The sequence below is a fragment of the Mus caroli genome, chromosome 18 (genome assembly GCF_900094665.2).
Source record: "Mus caroli chromosome 18, CAROLI_EIJ_v1.1, whole genome shotgun sequence".
In the NCBI taxonomy this organism is placed as follows: Eukaryota; Metazoa; Chordata; class Mammalia; order Rodentia; family Muridae; genus Mus; species Mus caroli.
The window spans coordinates 21175307-21184063 of record NC_034587.1 but is presented as its reverse complement, the minus strand read 5'-3'; positions in this window follow the sequence as shown (position 1 = coordinate 21184063).

The window sequence follows — 8757 nt, the reverse complement described above, 5'->3', positions numbered from 1 at the left end:
CATACCTCCCTAAGCCTTGCCAGAGCTGTGCCAAGGCAGAATTCATGCTGTGGCGTGAGACTGCGTGTGTTGCTAGCAGACCTATGCTTCAGCTTCTCTGAGCTGACATTGTCGGTACAATGTGGTCAGCCTGAATGCCATAGCTGTGCCACATTGACTCATTTTCAGACTGCTTTCAAGACAGGGTTTCTCTGTGTAGCCCTGGCTATCCTAGAACTCACTCTGTAGACCAGGCTGGCCTTGAGCTCACAGAATTCCACCTGCCTCTGCTTTCCCGGTGAGGGGACTAAAGGTGTGCACCTCCACCCCTCTCTGTAGTTGTTTTCAGAACACTAACTCATCTCCTGATTCTTTTTCCTGCGATTCATTTACTTTATGTCTATTAGATCTCAAACCCAGGACAAATGGCTAAGGAGCCTATTGAACATATCGAAGCAGACATGGGCCACTTGGTTCTCCCAGCATCCCTCAGTCCCTACCTGTTATAGGGCATGGCTGGCATACCCCACCCATTATCCTAAACTTTTCCAGCTCAGAAGCTGGTCTGCCCTTCCCTATATAATCTACGCATCTTGGTTACCTGGCCCTCCTGGTTACCTACCCTTTCCCTTAACTCTTTCCTGGATCTCCCTCCCTCCCCCAGCCCCCCCCCCCCGGCCCAGCTTAGGGTCATGGTCACTCTGGATCATCCCAGATGTCTTTGTCTCCCTCTTATCGACAACAAACCTCCTCCTCCTCCACCATAACTGCCAGAAGACACTACAATCACGTCACATGTTCCTTTTTAGTTCTTTTCTTTTCATTCACCCTCCAGTAGAGTTTCATTTCAACCTTGTCTCTCTCCTCCTTGAACTACAACCAGCTTGGTCTCAGTACAGAATAATGACCGAAAAATCTGCACACTGATTTCCAAACTCTCATAAGTCCTAACATCTTCCATTGCAAAAACAAATGACCCCCAATCTCTTGTATCTAAACTTGCTCTGCTCTACACTCTCTGCTTCCCACTCTTAAACATCTTTTATCTCTGTTTTATCTCTATAAACTCTGTCTCAGGATTTGTAAATTCATTGAATAGTTTTTTAAAAATCTACAAAATCTGTAACAATATTTGGCTTTAAACTTATAACTAAAGACCTGTAATTCAAAGTCTATACATGGGTAATCTTAATTTGCTATAGCATATTTTAATGTGATTTAACTCTTATTTAGGATGTGTGTGTGTGTATGTAACTTGAATTCAACTATCATTTAATTTCTTAGAACTAACAAGAAAATAGATGTTTTAAATAACAACCATTTGACTTGCCTCCATCTGGATCGATGACCTCATCAGTATGGAAGCAACCTTGTGACTGGCATCCATCTTTACTAAGGTTAGAGACTATATGTCATGTAGTAAAATAACTATGGCAGTACTTATAAAACTTCTTAGTCGGCTGAGCCCTGCTCATCACTGTCTCCTATCTAGACTAAAGCAATCACAGCAGGTCTCCAAAACTGGATTGGTATGGATGATTTTTGTATGATGATAAAATTCCGAGGTTATATAAATTCTTTAATTAAAAAATTAAGGTTATAAAGGTCTACTCTTTGTTAAAAATTAACTAAAGCTGACTTAGAAACTTACACCTATCTACTATGTCTTTACCAACTCTTCAACACCAGGCTTCTAAAAAAATTTAGATAAGTAACAATATGTGTTTCAAATAGGGTATATTTTAAAAATTTATAAATTCCTAAGGTCTACTCATGTTTACAGTCGTGTTTGTCTCATTCTTAGTCCATGTTTGCTTTGATGAGCTTTTGCTGTTTGGATAAACCAAGTCATATTCTATAATAGTCAGGAATAAAAGGATCAGGAAAGTTCCCAGTCTCTGTATGCACTGTATTTATGGTTTGTATGTATGAATGAGCTCCACATGCTTGGTGCCTGCAGAGGTCATGAGGGGGGGACAGATCACTCACTGGACCTGAAGTTACAGAGGCTCTGGTGTGTGATAGCTGAGAACCGAGCCAGTGCCCTTGACCGCTGCTCCACCCCCTCCCAGTTCCTAACCAATTGGATAGGGGTCTGTTTTGAAAATTGGAGTGTGTAACACACATTCATGATTTGAGTCATGGTTCTGTCTTCTTTCCTGTTTACTGATGTGCTTTAGACAGATAATGCCCTCCCTTTCCCCCCCCCCCCGCCGTCCCCCTTAACCTCACCGTGGGCTCAAGCACTTAGCACTCTACCTGAAGCTGGCAGCACTCTGTAGGAAGCTTATGGAACCTTTGGGAGGTGAGGCCTTCCTACAGGAAGTGGGTCACCCAGAGAGAAGGCCTTGAGGTTTATAGCCTGGCCACAGCTTCCAATTCAGTTTCTGCTTTCTGTTCTGGGCAGTGTGTGAGAAGGTGAGAGGTCACAGCTGCAAGTCCTCGCCATCACCATGGATGAAGCTGCTGCCGGGTACTATGCCTTTCCCACCAGAGAGGACTGCTCTTCAAACTGTGAGCCACGTAAGTTCTTTTTACCCTAAGGCACCTTCTGCCATGTGTCTTGTAGCAGCTACGAGAAGAGTGACTATTTTCCTTGGTCCTTGTCACCTGTCAACTTCACGGTTACTGCACTATCAGTGATACAGATGTTTCTTTTAAAGGGTCTTGATCACATGTATGTATGTCGGCAGGGGCAGGTTTTGTGCATGAGAGTACAGGAATGTGAGCACGAGGGTACCTGTGTAGATCAGAGGCATCTCTCCTCCCAGACCTGCAGTTACAGGTGGTTGTGAGTCTCATGTGGGTGCTGAGAACAGAAGCCGTATCAGCCATAAGCCTTCACTCCAATCTCTAGTGATAAAAATGTTTAGCCAGGTCAAGGCATGTTTCTTCAGATGTCTACTCAAGTAGATGTTGATGTTTGATATTCTTGGGTATGATGGTTTAACTACTCATTAATACTCCATCTTAGTCAGGGTTTTAGTGCTGCAACAAAACACCATGACCAAAAAGCACGTTAGGGAAGAAAGGGTTTATTTGGCTTACACTTCCAGATCATAGTCCATCATTGGAGGAAGTCAGGACAGGAACTTAAGCAGGGCTGGAACCTGGAGACTGGGGTTGATGCAGAGGCCATGAAGGATGCTGCTTACTGGCTTACCTCTCCTGGCTTGCTCAGCTTGTCTTCTTTTTTTTTTTTTAATATTTATTTATTTATTTATTTATTATATGTAAGTATACTGTAGCTGTCTTCAGACACTCCAGAAGAGGGAGTCAGATCTTGTTATAGATGGTTGTGAGCCACCATGTGGTTGCTGGGATTTGAACTCTGGACCTTTGAAAGAGCAGTCGGGTGCTCTTACCCAATGAGCCATCTCACCAGCCCTCAGCTTGCCTTCTTATAGAACCCAGGACTACCAGCCCAGGGATGAAATCACTCACAATGGACTGGGCTCTCCCATATTAATCACTAAATTGAGAAAATGCCCTACAGCTGGATCTCATAGAGGTATTTCCTCAACCGAGGCTAGTGCTCTGTGATGGCACTAGCTTGTGTCAAGTTAAGATACAAAACCACCTCACCACACAATATCCCTACTTATCTGCAGAGTTATCATGCATGTACTGTCATGTACATCTACGTATGCCACGTGGTGTTCCAAGAACAGGTCTCCAGAGCTGCCATGAGTGCTCTTGTCATAGCCTTGTTGCAGGTGTGCATTTTTCAAATCTACCCATCTGTATTAGTCAGGGTTCTCAGAATTTATGGAATGCCTCCACATACTAAGGGAATTTATTGATATGACTTCCAGTCTGCAGTCCAACTAACTCAACAATGGGCAGCTAGCTGTGAATGAGAAGTCCAAGAATCTAGTGTTTTCTCAGTTCCACGAGGCTTGGTGTCTCAGCTGGCCTTCTGTATAAACTAGAATTCTGAAGAAGTAGGTTCCAACAGATGTGCTGGCAAGTAAGGGCAAGCAGGCAAAGAAGAGTGAGTCTTCCATCTTCCACTGTCTTTAACGCCTCCAGCAGAAGGTATGGCCCAGATTAAAGATGTGTACCACTACACCTCGATTTGGAACTTGCTCTATTCCAGGCTGGCCTTGAACTCAGAGATCTGCTTGCCTCTGTCTTCTGGGATTAAAGGCATGTACTACCTTGCCTGGACCTCAGCTTTTCATGGCCAATATGCCTCAAGATCTAGATAAAAAACGTGTGCCATCTCATGTCAAGATCTGGGTCAGAAGCCTGTGTCTTCCAGCCTCAAGATCTGGATTACAAGGGTGCCCTTCATTTCTGGACTGTAGTTCATTGCAGATGTAGTCAAGTTGACAAGTAGGAATAGTCACCATACCATCTAACAACCATCTTCTAAGAATTAAGCTTAGACAAGTTAACCAGACCAGTTCTTGCTGCATCCTTTTAGGGAATAGTGGTTGCTGCTGCCTTTTAAAATCATGAACCAGTCCAAAATATAACCAAGTGCCATCAAACTCATTAGTTGGAGATTTAAGGCACCTTCTGAAAAGCCAAAACTCACTATTCTTGTTACTTTTCCTGTTTCCTTCTACTTTTCAACAACTTCTCTTGCTGCATTCTTTTTTTTAAATGTGTTTTTTCTTTTTTCTTTTCTTTTCTTTCTTTCTTTTTTTTTTTTTTTTAAGATTTATTTGTTTATCATATGTAAGTACCATTGTAGCTGTCTTCAGACACTCCACCTCAGGACCTTCAGAAGAGCAGTCAGTGCTCTTAATCATTGAGTCATCTCTCCAGCCCTTGCTGCATTCTTTTGTGAAGGGTAAGTAGAACGTCCCACATAGAGAAAAAGCAATAGAGGTTTGAGAGATGGTTTAGTGTTTAAGAGTGTGTTCTGGGGCTGGTGAGATGGCTCAGTGGGTAAGAGCACCCGACTGCTCTTCTGAAGGTCCAGAGTTCAAATCCCAGCAACCACATGGTGGCTCACAACCATCCGTAACAAGATCTGGCGCCCTCTTCTGGAGTGTCTGAAGACAGCTACAGTGTACTTACATATAATAAATAAATAAATCTTAAAAAAAAAAAAAAAGAGTGTGTTCTGCTACTAGAAAGAACTTAACCCTCATGTTGGGATGCTCACAATTGCCTGTAGCTCTAACTTCAGGGGATCCCATGCCTCTGGTCTCTAGATCACGGTACTCATGCCCATCCCCCAACATAAACATATGTAATTTTAAAATTAAAATAAGTTTGAAGAAGATAGAAACCATAGCCAAATGTTCAGCATTCATAACGCTTAGCAAGCATTTGTTTTTCTTCCTCTTTCCACTTAACTTTCCTGAAGCCACAACCTCCCCGGCTATATTCTAACATACTCTTTTTTTTTTTAATACTTATTTATTTATTATATGTAAGTACACAGTAGCTGTCTTCAGACACTCCAGAAGAGGGCATCAGATCTCATTACAGATGGTTGTGAGCCACCATGTGGTTGCTGGGATTTAAACTCAGGACCTTCAGAAGAGCAGTCACTGCTCTTAACCGCTGAGCCATCTCTCCAGCCCCCTAACATACTCTTTAAGTACGAAATTATAAAAGGAGGTTCAAAACACAGGAAATCATGCAATCCAGAACACACAAAAGCTGGGTAGGCCATCCCATAATAATTAGGACGTGGTATCTTTCTTGAGGCCCTAGATCTTTCTTGGAAGACGCTGGCACTAAACTCACCATCCTCCCACATTAGCATGCCTAGGGTAACAGTTGTGTGCCACCTGCTCAGCTTGTCCTCCTTATCACCAGGGATGACGTGCCCGTACTTCTTTTCACTCCTTTATCTGAACCAGTTGGGCGATGGGAAGGAAAATAGTGGGGGAAGGGCTTGCTTCAGTGTGAACAACTCTGGGAATTCATATGTCACTTCCCCTTTAATTTCATTGGTCAGAGCTCAAGCTGTCTGACATTTGTAAATAATCATCTTCATTTGAGCAACCAAGGGCCTACCCTGGAGGACCAACTCCTTCTGGTTTTCCCAGGACTTCTCAACTTTAACACTGGAAGTCCTGATTGTTGCCCCCATCATGAACTTGTAAGTTTAAAAGAAAAAAAGAAAGATGGTCTCCTTAGTCAATGTTCTATGGCCATGAAGACCATGACCACAGCAACTCTTGTGAAAGAAAGCATTTAGTTGGGGCTTGCTTACAGTTTCAGAAGTTTAGTCTATTATTACGGCAGGGGAGCGGGGCAGCTTACAGGCAGGGGTGGTGCTGGAGAAGTAGCTGAGAGTTCTACATCTGGGTCTTCAGGCAGGAGGAAGAGGGTGACACTGGGTCTGGCTTGGGCCTTTGAAATCTCAGTGACACACTTTCTCCAAGGCCACACCTCTTAATATTGTCAAACAAGGCTACTCCCTGGTGACCCAGCATTCAAACCTGTGAGCCTATGGGGCCATTCTCATCTAACCACCCTAGACTGCTATCTGTGTGACTAGCTCTCTTCCCTTTCCAGGTTGCCCTGTGAAGCTGTTGTGTTTTGCTTCTGAAGGGCTGCTCTTTCTCACAGTAAACAGAAAACATCTTCCCTGAAAGGGAAGACTGGAGGAGCACCAAAGACTTGCATAGAGTAGCATAGGTGTTAGAGTTGACCTCTCACCTGGAGACAGTACATCTATTATTTTCACTTGGCTCTGAACATTAAAAAAAAAAACATGTTTATTACATGTATTTATTGTCTGTGTGAGTGTTTTTGCCTGTGTCTGTGGGTGGACATGTGTGGAGGAGGTCAGAGAACAACTTTCTGGAGTGAATTCTATCCTCTCCTTCCACTTTGTGGGTCCTTGAGCTCAAACTTAGGTTGTCAGACTTGGCAGCCAGGGCTTTTACCTGCTGAATTGTCTTGCTAACCCTTGGCTATTTATTACATTTTATTCATTAGTTATGTGTGTGGGCACACAAATGTAGCATACTGTGCATATGGAGGTAAGAAGACAACTTAAGGGTGTCAATTCTCTCCTTCCACAGTGTAGGTCCCTGAGATCAAACACAGGTCATCCATCACGAAGTGCCTTTATCCTGCCAGCCTGGCTGTGAATGCTTATTTAAGTCCTTTTAAATGAGAATGGCACTTAAGAAAAGATTTCTGAAACTCACAAGGAGGGTCTGAAATTGTTAACAAAACTTGTACAAATGCTTACCATCACTAGTCATTGGGAAAATGCAAATAAAACCCCCTGAGGAGATCTGATTACACACGCATTAGAATGACTCACATTTAAAAGACCGATAACATCAAATATTGGCAAGGATGTGGCCAAACTGGCACTCTTACAAACTGCTGCTGAGTTTACAAAATGGCAGAGAGCTTTGCAAGACAGCTTGGCGTCTTAAAAACTTAAACACAACTCCCGCAGATGATTTGGCCATGGAATTTGCCCAAGAAAAAGGAGAGCTTGTGTTGAAAAACTTTGTTACACATTCTGTTTGTAGCAACTTTATTTGTATTAACCATAAGCCAAATGTTGTCAATAGGAGCACAGGCAAACAAATACTGGTATAGTCATATGTGAGGATAGCCCTCAGCGATGTCAAAGAACAAGCCCCAAAACACAAAAACACAGACAGATCTCAAAAATGTTATGCTAGGTGAAAGAATCTAGGCCAAATAAACCAAGGGGGTAAAGGCTTTGTTTGGTGGGTTTGGGGCATCTGAGATTGCCTGAGTATTCCAGGCAGGCTGCACATGTAGCTGGGGCTGAGTATGAACTTCTGATCTTTCTGTGTCCATCGCAAGTGCTGGGATTACAAGTGTGTTCTACCACGCTTAGTTTATATGGTTTGAGGGTTGAACTCAGGGCTTTAAGCACTAAAGTTATGGAGCATACTCGACCTTTTAGAGTTGTGTACCCTGTCTCCCCCACCCTCCAGGAAGAAGGCATGTGATGTGTGGTCCCATCTGTATTAAATCCTAAAAACCGGAATCATACAGAGAGAGAGAGAGAGAGACCAGACAATGTCTGTGGACAGGAAGGACGGGTCACAGGACAGGAGGATATCTCCAGAGATGATGGGACTGTTCATTATTTATATTTTATCATATTTAATTTTGTACTTTAAGTCATTTTATGACAGTGCACATCTTTTGACAAAATGAAGGCTTAGCCAAGGTGAGAGCTGGGATGAGGGGTGACCAGCAGCTTCCTCATTGGAAGGAGTCACAAGGGTATCCGGCAATGCTTTGTGTTCACATCTGGATGCCAGTTACATGGGCATGCTTAGGTTGTGAAGATGAATTGGGCTAATCACTGTATTGCTGTGCTTTGTACACTGTAATTAGGAAGTCCTCCCCAGCCTCTGCCTCATCTGCCAATGGCAAACTTCCACATCTGCTTACGTCACAACGTCTTCCTTGGTTCTTCCTCCTGTACACCTTCTGCAAGGTTTTTGCTTTTTTAAAAAAACTAGCTATAAGCAGTCAGGATAGCCCACATGTTTAACCTCAGTACTTAGGAGGCTGAGGCAGGAGGATTGCTACCAGTTTGATACTGAGTTCCAGGCTAACCTGAACTACATCATCAAATTATACTTCACAAAAACAAAGGCAAAACCACTGCTTCCCCTGTGAAGTTCCAAAACCAAACAACTGCCCAACCCCAACTGGCAGAGCTTCTAAAAATTAAGTTTTCTTACGGTCGTGCCTGTATTTTTCTTCTCTCTCTCTCTCTCTCTCTCTCTCTCTCTCTCTCTCTCTCTCTCTCTCTCTGCTTTTTGAGACAGGGTTTCTCTGTGTATCTGTGTAGCTCTG